This window comes from Lampetra fluviatilis, chromosome 19, assembly GCF_964198595.1.
Source record: "Lampetra fluviatilis chromosome 19, kcLamFluv1.1, whole genome shotgun sequence".
In the NCBI taxonomy this organism is placed as follows: Eukaryota; Metazoa; Chordata; class Hyperoartia; order Petromyzontiformes; family Petromyzontidae; genus Lampetra; species Lampetra fluviatilis.
In genome coordinates this window covers 7,826,088-7,836,299 of record NC_136293.1, presented here as the reverse complement: position 1 = coordinate 7,836,299, position 10,212 = coordinate 7,826,088, and positions in this window count along the sequence as shown.

The window sequence follows — 10,212 nt, the reverse complement described above, 5'->3', positions numbered from 1 at the left end:
TGTTCTTCACCTGAGGACGGCTGCTTGCGTTGTGGCCGAAACGTCGTGAGAATGATTTTATTATGTTTTATTTTTATTATTTTATTATTTCCATTCTACGTGACTTTACCGAAAGAACCAAGAAGATTAAAGTTTAGTTTAGCTTTGGAAATCCTCTTAAACCGGTGTGTTTCGATTTGGCCACGAGATGGCAGTACAGCAAGTAAAATCGTGAGTCACCGTATGCAGGCTTTGTAATGTCATATTCTCGAACGCGGGCTTGGGCTTTCTCTGATCACTGTGGTTTTCCGCCACACGGAAGAGAAACACTCCCTGGAATGAAAACAAATAATATTGGACACACATCTCAAACGTAGCAGCAACCTCTTGAAAGCGCGCATTGAGACTCACGTTTTGGTGGAATATCAAATAACAGAACATCTATAATCGAGGATGATATTGGTCGCGAAAGCCTCCGTGTTCAACTAGCAGAACATTGTTCACAATACAGGCTTGTGTTGTGTGTGTGTTAGATCGCGTAAATATGAATGTGTCGTCAAACCCGCCGCCACCAGAACACTTTGCCTATCATTCCCGTTATTCTGAGATTCCAAGTAAAATCCGATCGAGATTTTTACCGCCGCGTGGGTGAATTATTGTCCAAGCAGCCGCCGCCGCCGCGACAAAAACCCCTCCCGTGGCGGGTATGGTCATCACCCAGCAGTGGATTCATTTAGGCGGATCAATGGACATGACCAGGTTGACCCGCGATTATCCACCACCCCACCACCGCCCCCACCTCCCCCCCGGGGTTTAACCGATTGCAGCCAAATAAGTTGCGCAAATGTCGACGAAAGTCGACGAAGGTGAACACATTCTGCCCGCGGGCGACGTGGACAAGGCGGGCGATGTGGACGAGGTGGGCAAGGTGGGGTGATGCATTCCGAGCGCGGGTTGATGGAAAGCACACGCGACAGGTAGTAATGCTGAGGTCATTAAATCCACCACCACCACCACCCGGGGCTTGAGGACTCTCCCCTTCCTTGTAATTATTTTGTTAAATGTCGCGAGAGGTCACCACCATTGTGTAATGATGGGTCGTGCTTTTAAAATGTAATAAAGTTCAAGCATCACTTATTGTAAATCCGTGGTTCACATTCACTTGTCAATCCACTGCTGGATGAATGCCTCCGCCACGCTCCACCCTCTCCCCAGCCGCCCACACGGCCTGCCAGTCACCGATAGTTCCTTCACCACGTCTCACGATGCTTCACCACCCTTCACGATGCTTCACCACGCTTCACGATGCTTCACCACGCTTCACCACGCTCGTAAGGACGGGTCGGTGAAGTTTGTGGTCATCAAAGCGTGACGATGCTGGGATTATTTTGATCCAACCCCTGGGACCGCTACAGATATCATCACTCTGCCCTGATGTTTGGCCATGGTTGGGGAATCCAACTCGGGTCGCCGGGTTTATTTGCGCAGTTCACTCGACCGCTGCGCCGTCGCTCACCACGCGCGTGATGAGGGTGGCAGAGCCGCATCCTCAGCATTTCCATACAACTCATTATAATCATCATTTGTGTAAAGTGTGTTGTCCAGCCCTAGCGCTTCCGAATTGCACGGTTGGCTACATACACGCATCAGCAGCACCAGCAGCCTTATCAGCATCATATTCCTGATAGGGTATTTGTCAGCCTTTCCTGAAATAGGCTATTTAACTTCTTGGTTCTTTCTGTAAAGTCACGTAGAAGGGAAATAATAAAATAAAATAAAACATAATAAAATACAATTCTCACGACGTTTCGGCCACAACGCAAGCAGCCGTCCTCAGGTGAAGAACAGGGCTGTCGGAAAGACAACGTCCCTTCTACGTGACTTTACCGAAATAACCAAGAAGATGAATACCTGCAGTCACGAAAGCTTTAAATCGAAATTTAGGCTATTTAAGTTAGAATACTACGCGTGTGTATATATTTCTAGAGCTACCTGTATCGTATCGCTGCACGTACGCTCTGCGCTTCCTATGATTATCTTTCATTCGATCGAATATCGACCCTAACGCTACCCACAGTTAAACTAATTGAACATATTCTGTACTGGTACAATTGTTTTTGAGTACCACGAAGCGTAGGAAACAAACAATTTGCATAAGTTTCGACCTGTTCTTCACCTGAGGACGGCTGCTTGCGTTGTGGCCGAAACGTCGTGAGAATTATTTTATTATGTTGTATTTGTATTATTGCATTATTTCCCTTCTACGTGACTTTACCGAAAGAACCAAGAAGATGAATTTGCATAATGCTACGAAGGAAAACAGACGGCGTGGCTAGCGGGTGGAGTCCGCTCAGGGTAACAATGCAACAGCGTGACTCAGAGTGCTCGGCAGGACAACATCGCCTTGGGGGATACGCGGCCCCGCCTGATGCCCGGCTCCGCTGAATTCATCCGCAACCTCACCGCGCTCGCTGCACTACTTGCGCTTACGCAACTAATTAAAACGTTTACGCAAACTTAATTTGGATCTTTCGTGACTGCAGGAATTACTCTTTGGTTCTTTCGGTAAAGTCACGTATAAAGAGAAAATAATAAATTAAATACTAGCATACGACGTTTCGATTGCAACACAAGCAATCATCATCAGGTATAAATGAAATATAAACACAAATCTAGTATACTTAGAAATGTAATGTAATACAACAGAGAGTCGGATAACATAACAGTCAACACCCTACCTGGTTGATTACGTTCTTCCTGAGAATGCTAAATTTGAGAGAGAGATAAAACACAGAACCAGAGACATATAGACAGACATATAAGTAGAGACAGATATCACAGAGATACATAGAGAGAGAGGCGTACATAGGCACACACGCATGCAGTACTGTATAGAATCTTTGTTACATTATTTATGGGAGCGTTGCCGTAAAGTCGAGTTTCCGTAAGTCAGGTCTTCCGTAACTCTGGGACTGCCTGTATAAATAAAATGCATTATTTGTGCTTACGCAACTAATGCAAACATTTACGCATACAGTCCTGTATTGCATTTTTCACATGACTTATGGGCGCATTGCCGTGAAGTCGGGTTTCCGTAAGTCGGGGCTTCCGTAACTCGGGACTGTCTGTATAAATAAAACGCATTATGTTATTATTTTTATCACAAGTACTGTACTGTAGTCATCGCAGGGTGGCCGTCCCATGGAAATCGGCTCGTTCGGAAGCAGGGCGGTGTGGGGGGTGCCCACACCGTGTGAGTCACCCCCTACGTCTTCAAACTAAAACCGCGTTAATCTGACACCGTGACGCCTGCCTGTCAACCCATACGGTTTACCCGTATTCTTGTGCAGGGAAATTTAGTTATACAAAAGAACGTTTTGTCTACGTGTTTGCGTTTCTCCCTTGCGATGGGACTTTGTAAGATGAACGTTGAGATTTATAATGGCCACGGGTTGACCAATATGTTCTGAATTGGTCTGTAATCAGGTATAGGGCACTGATAAGGGGTTGACAGAACAAGCGAGAGAGTTAACACCTCGCCACGGCAGCACCCCTCGGCACACAGTGACCGCGAGGGTATCCGTCTCATGCCCGTGCAAGTCGCACGGGACCCCAGGACATCCACGTGGTCATTTCCTCCACAGACGGGAAAGAAAAGCGTGGTTCCCCGAGTCTCTGGATCGCACTTAAAGTTCCCGGTAATTGGGCGTGGTGTGTTGTTATCAATGCATTACATAGCTGTCAACCCCGTATCTGACCAATTCAGGCCTTATTGGTCACCCCGTGCCATTATAAATCTCAATGCTCATCCGACAAAGTCCCATCGTAAGGGAGAAACACAAAGAGACAAAGGTTTTCTTTGACACGGTATGAAATAACAAGTAAATAGGTAAATAAATAGACACATGGATGGCATTCCCCGTTATTTTTAGTTCGTAAAAGAATGTCGTAATTTTTTTCTTTATTTTACATTTTCGCACCGGTTGCTATCCACTTCCTCTAACGTGTAAAGCGATCGCTGTTCGTATCGCAAGCGGCACGTCACCGTGGATCGTCACTGAGACTTGGGGCCGTGTCGTGCAGCACTCTCTTGAACGTAGAACCGAGCCGCTGATTGGGCCCTTCCTGCTGAAATAAACAACATATATCTAACAACAACAACAAGGGCACTCGTTATAATACGCGGGCTGAATTGCTCGTGCAATAAACGATTTCCTCACTGGAGGGGCGGGATTTGGGGATAGAACGGGGGTGGGGGAGTGCGCCTGGGAATTTCTCCACACACACGAGGAGAAGGCGAAGTCGTCAAAATTCCTCCATACTTTCCCACCCCACCAAATTACGCTCACTCATCTCGCCTCCTAAACATAGAGCTGATGACATCAAGGCGCGTTTATTCCTCAGGCGCCGTAGAACAGATCTCTATCTGGACATTCCCATTGTAGGCAGAGGTATCTACCTAAACACTGCCATTGTAGGCAGAGATCTCCATCTCAATACTCCCATTTTAATGGACTATTTGTTCCGCATCTTCAGCCCTTATACCTGGTCGGGGTGTAGATGCGCCACTCTGTCTGTCTGTCGCCGTGATTGTCCTTATCAGGGCGTGAGCCCCAATAATCCCACTCAGCAGGGAATTCCCACTAACGTTATGCAGACAACTTCATTAATTATCCTACCTTCTCATACAATAGCAGGTACGATTACTCATCCTGCCTACCAATAACAGATCAATAGCAGCTTGGCAGGCTGGCAGAGTGGTAACATCTGGCAGACACATTCAGGAGAATATGCCACGTGTTATGCATTGGCAAGACGCATGGACATCTGCCAGATACATTCAGGGGAATACGCCCCGTGTTACGCATTGGCAAGACGCATGGACATCTGCCAGATACATTCAGGGGAATACCCCACGTGTTATGCATTGGCAAGACGCATGGACATCTGCCAGATACATTCAGGGGAATACGCCCCGTGTTACGCATTGGCAAGACGCATGGACATCTGCCAGATACATTCAGGGGAATACCCCACGTGTTATGCATTGGCAAGACGCATGGACATCTGCCAGATACATTCAGGGGAATACGCCCCGTGTTACGCATTGGCAAGACGCATGGACATCTGCCAGATACATTCAGGGGAATACCCCACGTGTTACGCATTGGCAAGACGCATGAACATCTGCCAGATACATTCAGGGGAATACACCACGTGTTACGCATTGGCAAGACGCATGGACATCTGCCAGATACATTCAGGGGAATACGCCCCGTGTTACGCATTGGCAAGACGCATGGACATCTGCCAGATACATTCAGGGGAATACCCCACGTGTTATGCATTGGCAAGACGCATGGACATCTGCCAGATACATTCAGGGGAATACGCCCCGTGTTACGCATTGGCAAGACGCATGGACATCTGCCAGATACATTCAGGGGAATACCCCACGTGTTACGCATTGGCAAGACGCATGAACATCTGCCAGATACATTCAGGGGAATACACCACGTGTTACGCATTGGCAAGACACATGAACATCTGCCAGATACATTCAGGGGAATACGCCCCGTGTTACGCATTGGCAAGACGCATGGACATCTGCCAGATACATTCAGGGGAATGGCACTCGGCCGTTGGACATTTCTGGGCCTTCGCTCCCGTGCCACCTGGACTGTGGAACTCTCTGCCAAAGGCTGTTTCAGAACGTCTGGTTCCATTGGGATCTTCAACTCCTTCCGTCTATAGACATTCATCTTCAACTTCTTCCGTCTATAGACATTCTTCTATCAGAAGATTATTTCTATTTTAATTCTGCCACTTGTTACCCCCCCCCCCCATTGTCATTGATATAAACAGCTTTGATATGTTATGAAAGTGTTGACTTAAAGCTGTCGTGACTGCAGGAATTCATATTATTTGGGCCTTTCGGTAAAGCCACGTAGATATAAAAATAATTTTAAAAAAAATATATCACGACGTTTCGATCGCAACACAAGCAACCGTCACCTGATGACGATTGCTTGTGTTGCGATCGAAACGTCGTGATATTTTTTATTTTTTATTATTGTTCTATCTACGTGGCTTTACCGAAAGACCCAAAGAAAGTGTTATGAAAGGCTCGACAATTTCTGTAACTATTATTATTATTTGTTCAAATTTCATTGATGGTCACCAAAGACAACAAGGAGAACCAGAAGGCAGTTCTTCTGGAACTATTGCTTTTTTTTAAACCTTTATATTAAGTTCACTTGCTTGCTTGCTTAGGACCGTGCAAATCTTTCGGTCGTTTTTTAACCCACTTCCCGTGATCCAATCGAGCTGACATTTTCCACACAGACTCGTTGTGCGTGACAATTAATGTTCGTGAAATTTTTTTTCCAAAATTTTACACTTTTTAGGACGAAAATATTATATTTAATTACCAATTGCTTAATGCTGCCATGCAATCATCTGACCCATAGGTGGCAGCCATCTCAAGCCAGAGGACGAGAGGACTCTAGCCGCCACGCATATAAAGGATTTATAGTGAAAAACTTTGTTTTTACGGGTTATACTTGTTACTTCTAATAACGTGCAAAAGGCCGAGTGGTTTTTGTTTGGGACTTTTCTGCCAGTATCGAAGTACAAAAAAATAAGGATTGATTTTACCCTTTCTGGCAATAAAGCAAGAGTTAATATTTCGATTTAAAGCTTTCGTGACTGCAGGGATTCATATTCTTGGTTCTTTCGTTAAAGTAACGTAGAAGGGAAATAAAGAATCAAGAATAGGAGTTTATATGTTCAAACACCAAATAGAAACCTTTTGCGAGGAATCGAGTCTTTGGTCTGACACTGGTGAGACAAGGCCCTAGAGAAGGATGGCTCTAGTGTAGACCAATCAGTTTCAAAGACAATGCCATAGATAACAGGTCCCTGCGGGGTGGGCTGGTAGGAACGAATAACCAAAGAATATAAACATCATGTATTATTACACTTGTTTAGCCAGGAAAGCCTCACTGAGTGTAAAGGTTTCTGTACGGTCCTGCCAAGTGTTTGCAGTAGGGGACGATGTTGCTACACCTAATCGGACGATACGAAGGGAGAGTTTGAGGCCTAGTTCTAGGCTTTAGGCCTAGCTGTAGGCTTTAGGCCGCTGTGAGTTAATTTTTAATTTAAATGTTTTCATTAAAAGCTATCTCAGGGAATTATAAGGGAATGTTACACTTGTTTAGCCAGGAAAGCGTCACTGAGTCTAAAGGTTTTTGTAGGGTCCTGCCAAGTGTTTGCAGTAGGGGGTGATGTTGCTACACGGACGGACGATATAATCTATTGTAGGCTGGTTCACTTCGTTCCTACCAGTATAATTACCAGCTTAACTACCCGGCTTCGCCCGGGACTTGGATTATTTTCTTTGGATTAATACACGGCCTACGCCAGGGGTCTGCAACCTTTAAGACATAAAGAGCCACTTGGACCCGTTTCCGAAGGAAAAAATAAACTGGGAGCCGCAAAACCATTGCAACATTTAAAACAAATATAACACTGCATATATTGTTTCTTACCTTATTGCTATATACAGGATCGTGCAGTCAGCTGTCAATCTGAATAAAAAAAGGACTTTTTCACTTAACAATGTAAAATATATTTTTGCAAATTAATAGCTAAATTACCTGGTTAATGGGATTTTTGCTCCTGAACCTCAGTGCACAGTGTCTGCACATCAGGGCTGTAAGACGTCACCTTCATTTTCACACAGGCTTGCAAGCTGTCATCTGTGAGGCGTGATCGATGTTTGTTTTTAATATAGTTCATGTTGGAGAAGACCTGCTCACATACATATGTGGAGCCGAAGATCGACGGGACTCCAAATGCATACTTTTTCATGTTTATATAAGTGTTGGGGATGGCATTCCATGTTTCGAATACAAGTTTGTCCTGTTTGGGAACGTTTTCAATATCACTCCATTTATGATTCTGAGCCAGAATGGCCTTCTGACGGGCAACATCCTCAAGAGTAGCGGTCAAGCATTTGAACTTGGACACCCATATATCTTTGTCGGCTATATCGGCCAGTTCCATCTCAAGATCAGGTTGACTTACACCTGCAAATGCAGTCATATTCAATAGGGATGGATCGATCGCCAGGGGAGTGACAGGGAAGGATAATGTCGTTTTTTCCTCTCTGAACTCACAGAATCGTTTCCCAAACGAACTTTGCATTGTGGTGATTGCAGACTTGAAATATTCCAAATTTATCGTATCATGACTTTGTTTGAACTCTCTCAAAGAGGGAAAGTGAGACAGTGTACCTCTCTGTAAATCTTTGACAAACACTGTCAACTTGCGCTCGAATGCCAAAACCTCCTCCAGCATGTGCAGGGCTGTGCCTCCTTTCCCCTGAAGGGTTGTATTTAGCGTGTTTAGATGTGCTGTCATGTCTACCATAAAATGTAATTTTTCCAGCCACTCTGGCTGTTCCAGCTCAGCAAAGGTGAGCTCTTTGCTGCCCAGGAAGGTTTTTACTTCTTCCAAACATGTGACAAAGCAACGGCAACGTTATTGCCTGTCACCGGGCGGGCAGTGTGGAGCGGAGCGGCGACCTGTCAGCAGCGGCAACGCCAGAGCAGGTGTCACAGTGCGCCTCCTCCCCTCGCTAGCATCCGCCCCGGAGCCGCGGTCAAGGTTCAAAAGAGCCGCATGCGGCTCCGGAGCCGCAGGTTGCCGACCCCTGGCCTACGCGGAGGGTGGGGGGATGCGTGACGTCACCAGGCACACTGCGTGACGTCAGCAGGCACACTGCGTCACGCTGCCGCAGGCGGGTGACATCACATATGTGACGTCACCGCTCACTTGCCATGCAAAATCTATCCATTATTGCCCCCCCCCCCCCCCCAAATACTAAAGTCTATTCTTATACTTTTTGCGTTGTGTACAGTCTGGAAGCTACCCACATACCAAATTTCAAGTTTGTTGCATGTCGGGAAGTATGCTAAACATTTCGAACAAACACACATATTCACAAATTTCCCTTTTATGTTTTTAGATAATCAGAGCGAGTTTGTTCGCGTGTTCACCATGACAAGTACCGTGTGTGGTCAATGCAGTAAATTGATCCCTTGCAAAAAACGTTAATATTTGGTGTTTGAACAGCTATAACATCTCCTGTTTTATTGCCAGAAAGGATGAAGCATATTCTTATTTTTTCACGTCATCTTTTATTTGTTTGTTCACCTTTCTGTGTGTTGCGGGTTTGATCGTGCAATCGACTCGCGTGTCTAACTTCCACGAGTACCTAGAACCTTGTGTTTTGTTCTGTGTTTTCTTGTGCCCGCTTGCTCTCACATTACGCTTGCGAGCACTTGCACCCCCCCCCCCCACGCCCCCAACGTATTCTAATGCTACACTGGGGGTCATGTTTGTTTCGTCTGTGTGCCGTATGCCGTGCGTTTGAAGCGAAACAAGTGGACGAGGCGATGGTGTTTTTGGTAAAATGCGTTGTATTTGTTGGTGATCCAGCACCGCCCATAGGCACAACAACACAACACCATTGTACAGCACAGAATAAATAGCGATCACGACATGCGCCCCTTGCTGCACAACAACAACGCAACGAACATCATGTTTTGAGCATCCCATGATCATTATTGCACTGGGAAAATTGCGCAATTATCGTTCCCTGAGTCCTTGATTCATCATCATCGTCATCCTCAACATCATCATCACCACTCTCATCATTCATCAATAACGAGCACCATTATAACCATCACCATTATCACCGCCACCACATTATTTACCAACATCCTGTCTATCACAATCGTCAACAATTCATCATCACAACGCTCTTCCTCCCGATGTTAGGAAGACAACTGGAGGTAGGCACTTTTAAATCCTAGATTTAAAACTCACTTCTTTAGAACTGTAGTTTTTGTTGCGTTTAGTTTGTTGTGTTTCCCGTACGCCTGCGATTAGCATGGTCGGTTGCGTACGGCGCGAAAGAAGTTCAACACGCACACATACAACAATCATCACCATCGTCATCCTCACCACATCATAACCAACATCATCATCATCAAATGATCATTACCATTGACAGCTAATCGTGAGAACAACCACCATCGTTTAGTCATTTGCATGGGGTCGGTGCCACCATCCACACACATAAGCAGCTGGGAATTCATGTAAACGGAGTAGCGACTATTTCATAATTTAAAAGTTTTTTTTTACATCGTAGTAATTGTAGCGGTC